Below are 12,543 nucleotides of genomic sequence, written 5' to 3' on the forward strand. Positions count from 1 at the left end.
ATGTGGGCAAGATGGCTCCTGTTGCTCTGGCCATGTGCTCTGCACATGGAAAGCTGGGGCCACTATCTGGGCAAAATATGTAAAATCCTTTGGCCTCATAGGCCAGAAGAAGCAGAGGGTTCTCCAGGCAGACTGAGGGAAAGGCTGCAGCATGGCAGTCCCTAATTGGACAAGGCTTGGGTGATGTCACACCAGGTATATAAGAACAACTCAACTACAGTTTTTTTCTCTTTCTTCTGGGGCTGCTGAGAGCTGCACTGCTGAAATGGGAGCCAGAAAAACTGCACCCCATAGGGGTGTCTCCCCCCTCTCTTCACTGGACAGGTGAGTGAAGTGAAAGCCTCAGGTACAGTGAGAGAAAGTCTGTCTTGGAATTTGAGACCCCTATTTCTTCCCTCTTTCCCCTTTTTTTATTGAGTGGGATAATACCATTGGGTATTAATCCCTGGAGTAAACTGATCAGGAATGGAGTCCTGGTAGTTTTGCTGGCAGTTTTGGCCACATGGGCCTTGAGTGGGATAATACCATGGAGGTATTAATCCCTGGAGCAGACTAACCAAGAATGGGGTCCTGGCAGTTACTGGCCATATGGGCCTGGCCCCTTCTTTTTTGTAATTGTAGTGTCTTGGCATAGTGGTGTAGCTGAAACTGGATGCCCAGGGCCCTGTTTGCTGTTTTACAGCTATTGTGTTTCAGCCTAGCTGTGTCGCTGAACCCCGGCCATATGTTTGGCTGGCAGATTTGGGCCAGGGTGAGACCTGGTACTTCCTGTTGTTGATCCTGGCCTCAGTGCAGTATAGGCCTGGCTAGCTTTTGCTGCCCAGTCCAGGCCCAAGCTAAGACAGGCCTGACCTTTCTACCAAGTTCTTTTGTAGTTTTCTGCCCAGCAGAGCTGGGATTGGGCCTAGTAATTTTGGGATGTGGTACACGGATGAAAGCTGCAGTTAACCCCTCAAAGCTACCATGCAGAAGTGAAGGTTGGTGCTCTACCATTTCTCCAGAAAAAATGAAGCCCTTGCAATGCAGAAGGGCCCATACTCTTGATCAGCTCCCCCACAGCACAGTGGACCCAAGGAGCAGCTCTTAGGACCCTCTGATGTGGGTCCCCCTCTCCAGCCCATTGCTGAAGGGCAGGTGTAGGGATGAACTACCTCCAGAACTACCCTTTAGGGAGCCCCAAGCCCCAGGCTGCCTGGGCATGGGTGAAGCTTCCCTAAGAGGATGCCACCTATAGACTTTGCTTTGTAGTTAATAGTGTTTTAAAATTATATTTGGTGTTTTCTTTTGTTGTATTTGTTTTATTTCTCTGTAGTAAATTTAGGTTTTTGTGTTTACACTGCTTGTGAGGAGGGATGTCCAGCAAATTTAGTGTTCCCACAACTCTGGTTGGGGGCTTGAGCCACTGGTACAATTTATGGGGTAACCCGATATGTGAACCCAGCCCTTTTTCTGCTGACTGGTGCCCAGCAGAAGGGTTACACTTATTATTGTAAATATTTCAAGGATGTTGTAGGGAATGGATACGCTGCTGAGGAGCTGGGAGATGAGTGACGCTGCAGTCCTCACTGCAGAAAAGCTGATAGGCAATCCAGCACCAGAGGCACAGGGGCAAAAGCAATCCAGGTGCCCCTTAATGCCACCCTTACTTGCATTGGGATGCAGCCTGGCCCAGTAGCGGTCTCACTGAGGGCTTTGTTACATTTTAGGCAGCTCCTGGAGCTCTTAACCTCTGGATTGCCCATACATTAACACCTGAAAATAGTTTTAAGCATGCTTCAAGCCAGAGGTGGACAATTATTTCGGGCAGAGAGCTGCTTACTGAGTTTTGGCAAGCTGTTAAGGGCCACATGGGTAGCCCCGCCCCTTGACAGGTGTCCTGCCCCTGTTCACCATCTTCTGACCAGAAATCCCGCCCCCTACCTCTCAACCTTTGCCACCTTTGCCTCCCCTTGCCCTTGGAAGTACTCCATCTCAAAACCAGAAAAATACCAAATTATATTCTAAAAATTGAACATCTACAACATTCATTAATTTGATTTCAAAAAATATTTTTGTCCTGATTTACATGTGGGGAGGGGGTGTGTGGGTGCATGTGTATGGTGTGGTGTGCATGTGGGACTTGCCCTACAAACACACACATGCACACTCTGTCCCTCTCTCATTGCTCTCCCTATCTCCCCCACCCTACCTCCCTAATTACACGGGCACACCCCCCCCCCTCCCAGCTCCTGGCCCCACGGTACTGGCGCCAGCCCATGCTTCTGTGGTCTGGCTATGCAGCCGGGAGCCATGTGGTGTAGGAGCAGCCAGCAGGCAGGCAGGGAAGTGCAGAAAGCAGCAGCAGGCAGGGGGGAGTGGGAGTGAGTGGGCACATAGGAGTGCAGTGACAGCTGGGCGGGAGTGCGAGGCTGCACCAGTGCCCCGGGGCCAGCACCGGCAGGTCCTGGAGTGGGGCGGCAGAAACATGGGGTCCTGGCTCGCAGGGGCCTTGTGGAGCTGGGCCAGCCTCTCTCCCTGCTGGCACAGCCCAGCCCGGCTCCACAGAGCCCTGCCAGGCTGCGCTCCTGCTGCCCCACTCTGAGCCCCGCCGGCACTGGCCCTAGAACGCTGGTGTGGCCCCACGCTCCTGCCCAGCTGTTGCTGTGCTCCTGGGTGCCACTCCCTCCCTCCTCCCTCCTGCTGCTGCTTTCCCCATGTTCCTGCCTGCCACCGTGGTGCTCTGGCACCACGTACTTCCTGGCTGCATGGTCAAAACCACAGGACTCAGCAGAGTGGGCCTGCCCTCCACAACCCACATTCTTATCTGAATTTCCCTCTCCAGCACAGGGAAGCAGGAACAGCCCCATGGGCCTAAGCCAGAAGCCCCTGTTAGGCAGGGGCAGGGCAGGCTTTGTTGCTGGGTCCTGCTGCCAGCTTCTCCTGGGTCCTATTGCCCCTGTCTCCTGTCATCTTTGACAGGTGGCCAGGAGCAGATAAATATTAATTTTCTAAATTTTTCAGGGGCCCCAAGGGCTGAATAGAATGGCTGGGCGGGGCTGCATTTGGCCTGCGGTCATATTTTGACCCCTGCTTTAGGCAACTTAAAGTTAGGCCACTCCAGGGCAGGTTTATCTCTGATCCATGTTATTCCACTTGTGTTCCATTGATGTGTAGTCATTTCCCAGAGATGAGCCATCCAAGTTGTAGTCCTCCAGTACCCCAGGATGCAGTGTTCCCTCCCTCCACACCCCTGTTCTGCGTGGACAAACTTTCCAGCCCCTGAACTCTACTTTCTAGGGGGTGGTCCTGGTACCAAGCCAACTCCCCCTTCCATCCCCAGGGCTGTGACATTACCCCCCCCAACACAGAGATGCAATGCTGTACAAACAGCCTGCAAAGCACATACCAGGTGGCCAGGTCACAGGGCATGGATGGGTCCAGAAGTGGGGTCTAAGGAGAGGGAGGGGTGGGGAAACAAGGTAGAGGGCTGGACTGGGTCTCCATGAGTTGGAGCTCCTTCCCAGGGAAGGGAAAGTAGCCCCTTGCAAAGCACCTTCCCTCACCACTCCCACCTCCCAGCGACCCTGCGAAGCACAAACAGCCTCTACCACATCCCACTTTATTAAAACATGATATCTTATTTGATATACTTTCTTTTTATTTCTTTTTAAATTCTATTTTTTAATTCTTTTTATTTGACCCTTCAGTGGCTGAATTTTTCATTTCACCACCCATCCCCCACCCCATTTTCCTTTCTACCTCCTATTACCCACCTCCATCCATGAACTCTCCACCACCCCCTCACCACTGGGGGCAGTCGGGGATGATTTTTACCTGAAGGTGGGACTGCTCCAGATTGGAGGTAGCACTAATACTCATCAACATTTGAGCAGCTCAAAGTGCAACATGTAACAAGGCCCTGAGATCGGTGTGGCAACTGGTGCAGTCACTTGCTAAGCCATATGAGTAAGGGTGGCAGATCAAGGCCCGTCAGTTGTAGAGGAGCATTTTTGATACTTGGACCAAGCAACCTGTCATTTCCAGGTGATACTGGGTAAAGTGTTGTAAGCAATTCTGTCCATGCTTCAATGACAAGGATTCATTCCCCATTCACCTGTGGGTTGAACAGAAATTAAATTAATGTGGCCTTTTCTTTTTAACCACAATAACAGGAGTGGCTGCAACATATAGACTGCCATGTCTCTGCAAAATATCTGTTTGTGCACCTGCATGATTGACTGATGTCAGCAGAGCCTTGGGACCACTGTCTGTAAGAAAGCTACTGCCACCAGGCCCCAAAGAGAGGGGAGTACAGGGCACTCTTTTTGTGCTGCTTTATTAAAAATAGCTATTATTGGTTTTCTTTCCTCTCAATTCTCATAGGCGCACAAGTGACTTTCATTTTAAAAGAGAGGTGCTTTGAATCTGTAGCGTGCTGACCACCAGGTTAAGAATGGTGAGCTTCGGGGGGCTGTAAAACCTCAGGCAGTGCCTTAAATATTACCAACAGGGTACAGCAAATAAATTGTTTCCCATAAATAGTTAACCAATAAGGCATGGCAGAGAAGTAGGCTGGAGGAGTGTAATTATTGTGGGATAAGCAAATGATTAGAGTGTTATGATGCTCAAAGTATAGCCCTAGAGTCAGGTGCTTAATTATTAATATTATTATTCATGGATGGATCTTTATGATGTGGGAAATGAATATTTCTCGCCATGGAAAAAGATGTAAGACGCCAGTTTAATATGCTGAGCAGAGCTCACGGGCAAGCAAGCACTTCATATAAATTAAATCTACCCTTTAGCCACGTGCTAGCCATTGGGGATGCTCTCTCCACCACTCGCTTCTACCAACCGCTTAGACAATGTGAATAAAACAAGTATATGCTCCTTTCACATTTTGACAGGGAAATGTAAATGTCTAAAGTGGAGGAAAACTGTTGGCAGAAAAGAAACTGGACAGAGTTGTCTGAGGGTCTAGGGATGGGGACTCTTGGAGGGGTGGGTGCCACATCCTGGCAAAGGGGTTTTGGTTGTGTTTGGAAGTAGCCCTGGATTTTTAGATGCCCTACTTGAGATGTGCGGCCAACAGCTTGCAGAGGCAATGAGCACCTGCAGCTCCTGCTGATTTCTTCTGAGGCCTCTAGAGTGCTGAGTACTTCTGGAAATGAGGTTTCAAGGCATCTCAAATAGGGCACCTAAGCCTAACACTTTGGAAGGCATAAGCCTGGCTACTGTATATCTCTTACTACCTGCCTTGCAAGAGTATGGTGAGGCTGACAAGACACCACCAAGCTAAAAACTATGTGCCTCTGAAAAATATTTGACCTCCTATTGTTACAAGCAATGCCCAAACTATTTCGGATATGCTAATCTGAGAAACCGCATATTTCTCTCCCTTGGTTTTATGCCTGCCTGTTTGTTGACAATGTGAATTTGCACCTTTCTCTGTGTACAGACAGTTTTGCTGTTTCCCAAGTAGAGTCGGTTGCTTGGATTCCCCTGGTGCTTGTGCGAGCCTTTCACAACAGCATGAAAGAAAGGCAGTCCCTGAAAGAGGCAATTACAAGTCTTACAGGGGGGTGGGCGCTAAGGGGGGAGGGGGACTATAGGAGAAGCGTTGCAGCAGAAACTACTTTTAACTCATTTACTTTTAATTGACTAGAGTTTTCTCAAGTTGACAGTCTCTTTAATTAGCTAATATTTATAAAGCACTTGAAGATCCTCAGTAGGGAGGCTCTATAGGAGAGCACAGCACAATAGTTATTCTCCATTGCTGTAACTGCATTAAAAGACAGATTTGGTAGAAGACATTTGTTCTAAGATTGAAAGTGTTGCATATGGAAGGGCTGGAACAAAAAGTCCCAGATCATAAGAGCAAACCTTTGCCACTCACTCCATCTCCACAAAGAGCCAAACTTCTTGGTTCACCAGATCTGGACTCTGTGGGCGCTTGTACACGTGCGGGGGTTTAGTTTTTAATTGACACCCACTGTGACTTTAAGGTGAGGGGCCTGATCCTTTTTTTTTTTAGAGCCTACCCACAGCCGGGGGGTAAACTGCCAGTGGGCCGACTGGCCCCTGAGCTGCAGAGGGCCCCAGTCCGTCCCTCCACAGTGGTGGCACCCCCCAGGGCCACCTGGGTGGGCTGCCAGAGGCCCAAGTGCTGCCCCAGCCAGCTTGGGGTTGGAGAAGAGTTGGATTGGTCTGAGTGCTGCCTCTGAGCTCAGGCAGCACCCAACCTGCTAGCAGCCCCTCTGGATGGCCCTTGGGGTGCTGCCACAGTGGAGTATAAGACCGGCCCCTCCCCCCCCCCCCCCACAGCTCAGGGGCCACTCAGCCCACCAGTGGCTCGCCCCCCGGCTGCAGGAGAGGCAGGTGGGTTCCACAGAAATAATAAAAGGATCAGGCCCCTCTCCACTTCTGCCTTCATAGGGGTCTGCTGAAGGCACAAGTGGAGAGGGACCCAATCCTTTTTTTCTGTGGAGCCCGCTTGCCTCTTCTGCAGCCGGAAGGCAAGCTGACAGCTGTAACGCATCTTTGCAATCTAAACTATGTCCGGATGTAGTTTAGTTTGCAATGATGCAAAGTCATTTAAAACCCCCAAAACTCTTGAATGTGTACAGTGTGAGGTCATTAAGCCACACAACGTGACATTTTTGTCCCGTGTACATGTTAATGCCATCACATGGACAAGCATCCTGTGGCTGAAGCATTTCTGCAAAATTTGATACCTGTTTTATATCTTCTCTCTCTCTCGATACATGATGTTTACGCTATGTATGTCTACTTTGGTTAGTCTATAAGGTGCAAATCTTCCCAGCCTTCTACTTAATATCTTTTAGCAACCAGCACTAGGTTCTCCTGTGTCTTTGGCTCCGTAGGCAAGTCACATAAATGAAGGGCATTGAACATATTTGCAGAAGTTGGCTTTGACCAGCTTGTAAGCCTCTCCCAGAGAAAATCACTTGTTACATGACAAGGAAGGTGAAACAAATGCACAAGGTCTACAGGCAGTAGGGGAGGGGAAGAGTTAAGCTTCTTGTAGTGCCTTCACTGTGTATTTCCACACTTGCTTGTGCATTAGGCTTTTTTGTTTCTGAAGTTTTACTTTGAGAACACTTCCAGTCTCCATTTGGGATTGTTGCCAGGCAATAAATCACTGATTTTTGCAGCCTCAATCCCAGTTTAACAAAGTTTTTATGCCTGGGAATCATTATCTAAAATTCTGTCTCACTGCATATGAAAGGTATTCCTCTGACAGGGTCACATGGCACAAAATACAGCGCAAGGAAGTGTCTGCGTAGAGGAATGCAGCACATTTCCATTGAGATCTGGGGCAGCGGACTGGCAGAGGATGAGGGCAGAGAAGGGGGAAGAATTCATAGCAGGCTGTGTAGAGAGCTTTTACATCTCATTTGCTACCTGCTGCCCACTGGAACAGAGCATTTGTGGCAGTAACAACCAGATGCTCTCAGAGCAGGGGGATGAAGTCTCTCTCCTCTCTGCAGGAGCTTTGGGGTGAGGGGCAGAGGTGACCCGCCTTAATGATGTATACTCCGAGTTAGGCTGCTACAGCTCAGTTCTTCCTAAACTTTCTTTAAAGTTCTTGGCTCCTATTTTTCCACCCCTAACTAAATCTGAGCTGTGAATTGGGAGCTATTTCAGCAGCTATGGCTGATCCAGAGCATTCGGTCCTTGCTGGTTTTCACAGTCCACCCAGTCACGGCTCTCAACCGGTTGCCAAATATACCTCGGAGCATTCACAAAACTCCATCACTGACATATTAATTATTGCACCAATGGTCTGATATCCATCTAGGGTTCTCCGCAGCCACATATTTCTGGCTCCTCCTTTGGAAGTGAAATCCGTGCTGTGACTCTCGGCTCCAGCGCTGTGCGTCTGCAAAACTCTCTTGTTGTGGAGGCTACCTGGGCTGCTTCTTGCCTAGACCCGGTGATGGGCTGGTTGATGTTTGTGAGCCAGCCTCGGCCTTTATCTTTTGAAGAACACAGGGAAGCATCTTGCTTAAAGGAGTATCAGTTCCAGGACTGGCTCAGATGGACTAGGCTGGGCATCCCAGGTGTATTGAGGCCATGTAGCATCCTGGGCTGCTGTTATGAAACAAAGGGGAAGAAGGGTCCAGCCCCCGGCTGCTGGGAACGGGTGTCAGCCTCCAAAAATTCTGCTTGTTTGGGCAGCTGGGGGAAACCGTGTATATAAATAGGCTTAGGTTCAGTGGGGCTTCTCTGCCTCCGTGTGCACCAGATGTTTATGGTGTGAGGGGGCTGGGTCCACACATGAGCAGCGACGGGGGACCGTGTCTGTAAGTGCACAGTACGTGTTATGGAGGGGGAGGCTGGGGGATCTGCGTTCATAAACAGGCTTGGGTATTTTGGCAGAGGTGCATGCACGGCGTATAAGCATCTGCTCGGTGTTTGGGGTAGAAGAGCCCCTGTGTGCGCACTCTGCTGTGCCTGTGAATGAGTAATGACTGTTTTCTTCCTCGTGGGCAGCTCGTGTTTGCGGCAGCCAGGCTGACAGGGTTTCTGTTCCATTTTTAATTCCAGCCTAGAGAAAGCTGCACGCTTGGGAAGTGGCAGAGTGGGGGGATGCTTTTTTTTTTTTGCCTTATTACAATCCAGTCTTTTTGATCTCGCTTCCTGCAGTATTATGAGGACTCCAATGGATTGCTATGGCAACTAGCCAACAAGGCCTGCATACTAAATGGAGACGCCTCTGCTAGGGCTGGCGGAGGAAGGAGATAAAAGTGTTAATAATGCAAACAAACAGAACAAACTCTCCCCAGCACCAGCAATGACACCCCCCAGCCGCACCGCACTGTGGGCTGGCGAGGAACAAATCTTGCTGGCAGGGCCAGAAGCAGAAGTTTCCATAGGGCAGAGGGAGTAGGAAGCAACCCTTACCCACAAACAAATATCTGGCAGGCATGTTGATGTGTAAATAAAGGTGGGCTGTTAATTCGCTGGGGGCTGGGGGCGGGGAATGGCTGTGTGAAATCAGGGATGCAAATACTTAATTACTGCAGCTTGACAGTGATGAATGGGGGGCTGCCCGCCTGGCTTTCTCCTCTCGGGGCTTCTGTTCTAGTTGGGTTGAGCTGCCTTCCTGGCCTGCAGCGGGCGGCTGCGGGGGCACTGGGGGGAGCGGGCAGCAGGCATCGCTGAGCTGTGGCCGAGGGGGACTGGCCCCTCGAGGCTGCCTCGGGGAGCTGGCAGGGGGCCGCTCTGCTCGCGCCCGGTTCTGCACCACCCCTGTGAGGATTTCTCTTTCTCTGCCTCCCTGGTTTTCTTTCTCCACTCTCATCTGTCTGCCATATTTGGTGTCTTTCTTCTCTGTCTTAACCGCAAGCCCATATGGCAGCGCCCCCGCCCCTCCTCTCCCGCCGGGGGAAGAGGCCAGCCCCTCTGCCAGGGGCGGCGGGGAGGTGGTTGGTGCTGCTCTTAGGCCCAGATGGCCCCAGAGGGCCTGTCCCGCAGCCCGACGTGACTCGCTGCACACGGCTCCCTCCCTCCAGCCTTTCCTGCTCCTCCAGGGTCAGTGATCAGTGCCCGGTGTAACAGAAATCGCGTGAGCCTGAGACCCCAGTTAAAAGCCAGCATGCCTGTTCCCCCACAGATATCCTGGGGTACTTCAGCTAGCGGGACATCGGGGGCAGAGGGGCCAGGCAGGGTGCTCGCTGCTTGTCATGCTGACTTAGCACTGACGCCCAAATGCAGCTAGCTAGGAGGACAGGCTGTTGTATCCGTAGTGCAAATGCTTCGGGGGCTGAGGGCACTCAGAGATAATCATAGTCATTACAGTAGGCAGCACCTTGATCAAGCTTTTCACCCACAGACCTCTGAGAAGCTTAGCGGGATGGCAAAGCACGATTCCTGCTGCTTTGTTTTAAAGGCAAAACTCCTGGTTGGCTTTTGGGATTGCACTGGTGCAGCAGGGCTCAGAGCGGTGCTCTCCCGCAGCAGTGCCTGGTCCTCATTAGAGCAAGGTATTTCCCACGGGTCAAGCTAAGCCTCTACAGTGGCACGCCATGGCTTTCTGCACTGTGGCATGGGCTGGAAAGGGAATAGGGAGCAGGCTTCGGAAGGAGGCAGGTGTGCTCTTCCATAAATCATGGGCACCTTTATAAATGAATGAACTCTACCAAAAGAAGTTAAAACCTATTTGCTATGAACAAAACATGTGCCTTCACTGTACTTCACCCCCTTTTTAATGGTGAGAGCTCAGGATAGCACACAATTTTTGCTGTTGGTCAGAGGCTATTCTGGCTGGCGCTGCTCGCAGGCATCTGCCTGACCCACCGTCTGCAGAGGGAATGGAGACCGCTCCCTGGGCCGCCTCCTGCTTACATTAACAGTGGGCGTCTGGGACAACGCCTGTGTGTTTATGAGCCTGATTTTACATAGATCCCCTTGCACAGATAATACCACTTAAGGCATGCCTCCAATGCAGCACTGACTCAGCCTTAACCCTCCTAGAGCCTGGGTCTTAGCACCTGGGTCAGGCCGATTGAATTCCAAGCCATATATCCTAGTTAGCCGCATCCTCACTTGAGCTGCACTTGCTGATACGTGTTGCCGTACCCTGCGGTTCTTGGTGCTTCTGTAAGCTGATTTTTTTTCCTGGGAATTTTGGGAGAACTTGTCTGGGCACACAGGGAGTGTTGTATAAAGGCACTAGTGGAGAGTTATCCACATTCAAAGGATTTAGCTTGCATCCTCACTGGAAAGGGGTTGGGTTACCAACCAAAGTGAAAGCCCCCACTCATGCCCTAACCCAGGGGCAAACAATTATTTCAGGCGGAGGGCCACTTACTGAGTTTTGGCAAGCCATTGAAGGCCGCGCGATAGGCAGCCAGGGGCAGATAAATATTAATTTTCTAAAGTAATTAATTTATTATTTATTAACTAATAGGGGCCCCGCGGGCTGGACAGAATGGCTTGGTGGGCTACATTTTGCCCGCCCCTGCCCTAACCTGCACCCCTTGCTGTCCCAGCTGGTCCACATGAAAAGCACCGGTACATTTAGGTGAGAGGATGAAGAGGGGGGCGTTCAGAAACAATATCTGTATACAAGCATACGTTAACCATCCTCCGTAGGAATCTGATGCAAGAGAAGATAGCCCCTGAGGCTCACAACAGACCCTCAGTAGCTCCCCTTATCCTCCTGTTCCAGGGCTCGGCGATATTTGAGTCCCTGGAAAGGTCTGTGCCATAGTCTGAATCCTCACTGCAGGATGCAGAGCCATACTCAAGCTAGGTTTAATTTAGCAAGTTGGGGTACCACAGCAGCCTGAGCTTCTATAGTCTGGCTGCCCAAATGTATAATGTTAGTCCCAGTCAGGCTCATACACCATGTGCCACCACAGCTTTACTGCTATCCATGCTTGAGCTGGCTATGGTAAAGCCAGATCCCCTATATCGGCTTGTTCTGCAATCATTCTTCCTACCTACAGTGTAGATATTCCTGTTATTGGGACAGTGTGCAGCTTGACTCAGGTGTGATTTCTTTCCTAAGACATTTCTAGACCAGCAAAAGTACTAATATAAACACACCAATGCCGGCAAAAGCATTTTTATGCCAGTGAAAGCTTATTTTGTGTGGGGAACTGGGATAATCCAGCCCAGCAAATCCTCTTTTTTTATTACTGTAAACTGTATCTGCACTAGGAGGATATTGGTATTCTGGCAAAGCTTCTCTTGTGTAGAAAAGGGCAGACAGGCAGGCACGTCCCAGGAGGTCCAGCCCAAGAAACTACTGTCCCAACCCAAATTGTTGGCAGGCTGTAGGTATTTAGGAGCTTTATACTTCCTGCTTTCTTGCCCAGAGAAGCATGGTAAGATAGTAGATGGACAATCAGGAATTTCACTCTCCTCCTGCAGCTCTGACAGGAACTTCCTCCGTAGCTGAAAATCCCTGAATCTGAATCTGAATCTGTGCTGTGCCTCTGGGAGTCAAATGGCCCCTGGCATGAATAAGAGCAGTCCATGGCTGCCATAATTAATTAATGGCAGCCTGTCTTGGGATGCGCATGGGCTGCAGCCAGGCTCAGGATCCTGCTGTACCCTGTCTCACAGTCCTGCCCCAGCATCCTTCCCAGTCCCAGGTTAGGAGGCAGGGGAGTAGGGTGGCTTATAGAAGACTTATGCCGTGCCCAAACTTTCCTTTCACAGGCAGCCACAGTGCATTAATATACACTTCTGGAACAGCTTATGGAGGCCAAAGCAGTGGACAGCATTTGCTTGCCTCCATTTTCCTCATTGGTAAAGCAAGATCTCCCAGACACCATGGAGGTATCTGTGAAGTGCTTGGAAGATGGAAGCACTCTGTAAGGAGTCAGTATTAGCACTACTTACAGTAACTGCACAAACCCTTTCAAATGTTTAATTACACAGAAATATTAGACCTCAATCTGAACTTCTCCTGAGTCTGGAGACTGTTTGGTTCCAAGGGTTTGGTTTTGACCTGTCTGTGGGAGCATTTCTTTGCAGTCTGAAATCAGATTCCTGTGAAATTCTGCATTCGTACAGAAGTGGGGTTGA

General features: G+C 50.3%; 1 long non-coding RNA gene across 2 annotated transcripts in view; it reads left to right on the top strand.

Moving 5' to 3' along the window:
- The first annotated feature begins 274 nt into the window (after positions 1–274).
- The window catches only part of LOC149857711 (uncharacterized), a 43,189-nt gene continuing 30,920 nt past the window's right edge, over positions 275–12,543 (top strand). Inside the window, exon 1 of one of the 2 annotated variants that reach the window (XR_016444292.1) lies at positions 275–324. This is a non-coding gene — a long non-coding RNA (uncharacterized LOC149857711). Of the gene's footprint in view, positions 325–8,213; positions 8,307–12,543 lie in introns of those variants that run through there. The other variant, XR_016444291.1, reaches the window with a different exon arrangement.

The sequence above is a fragment of the Crocodylus siamensis genome, chromosome 9 (genome assembly GCF_052110815.1).
Source record: "Crocodylus siamensis isolate JL-2025a chromosome 9, ASM5211081v1, whole genome shotgun sequence".
Classification (NCBI taxonomy): Eukaryota; Metazoa; Chordata; order Crocodylia; family Crocodylidae; genus Crocodylus; species Crocodylus siamensis.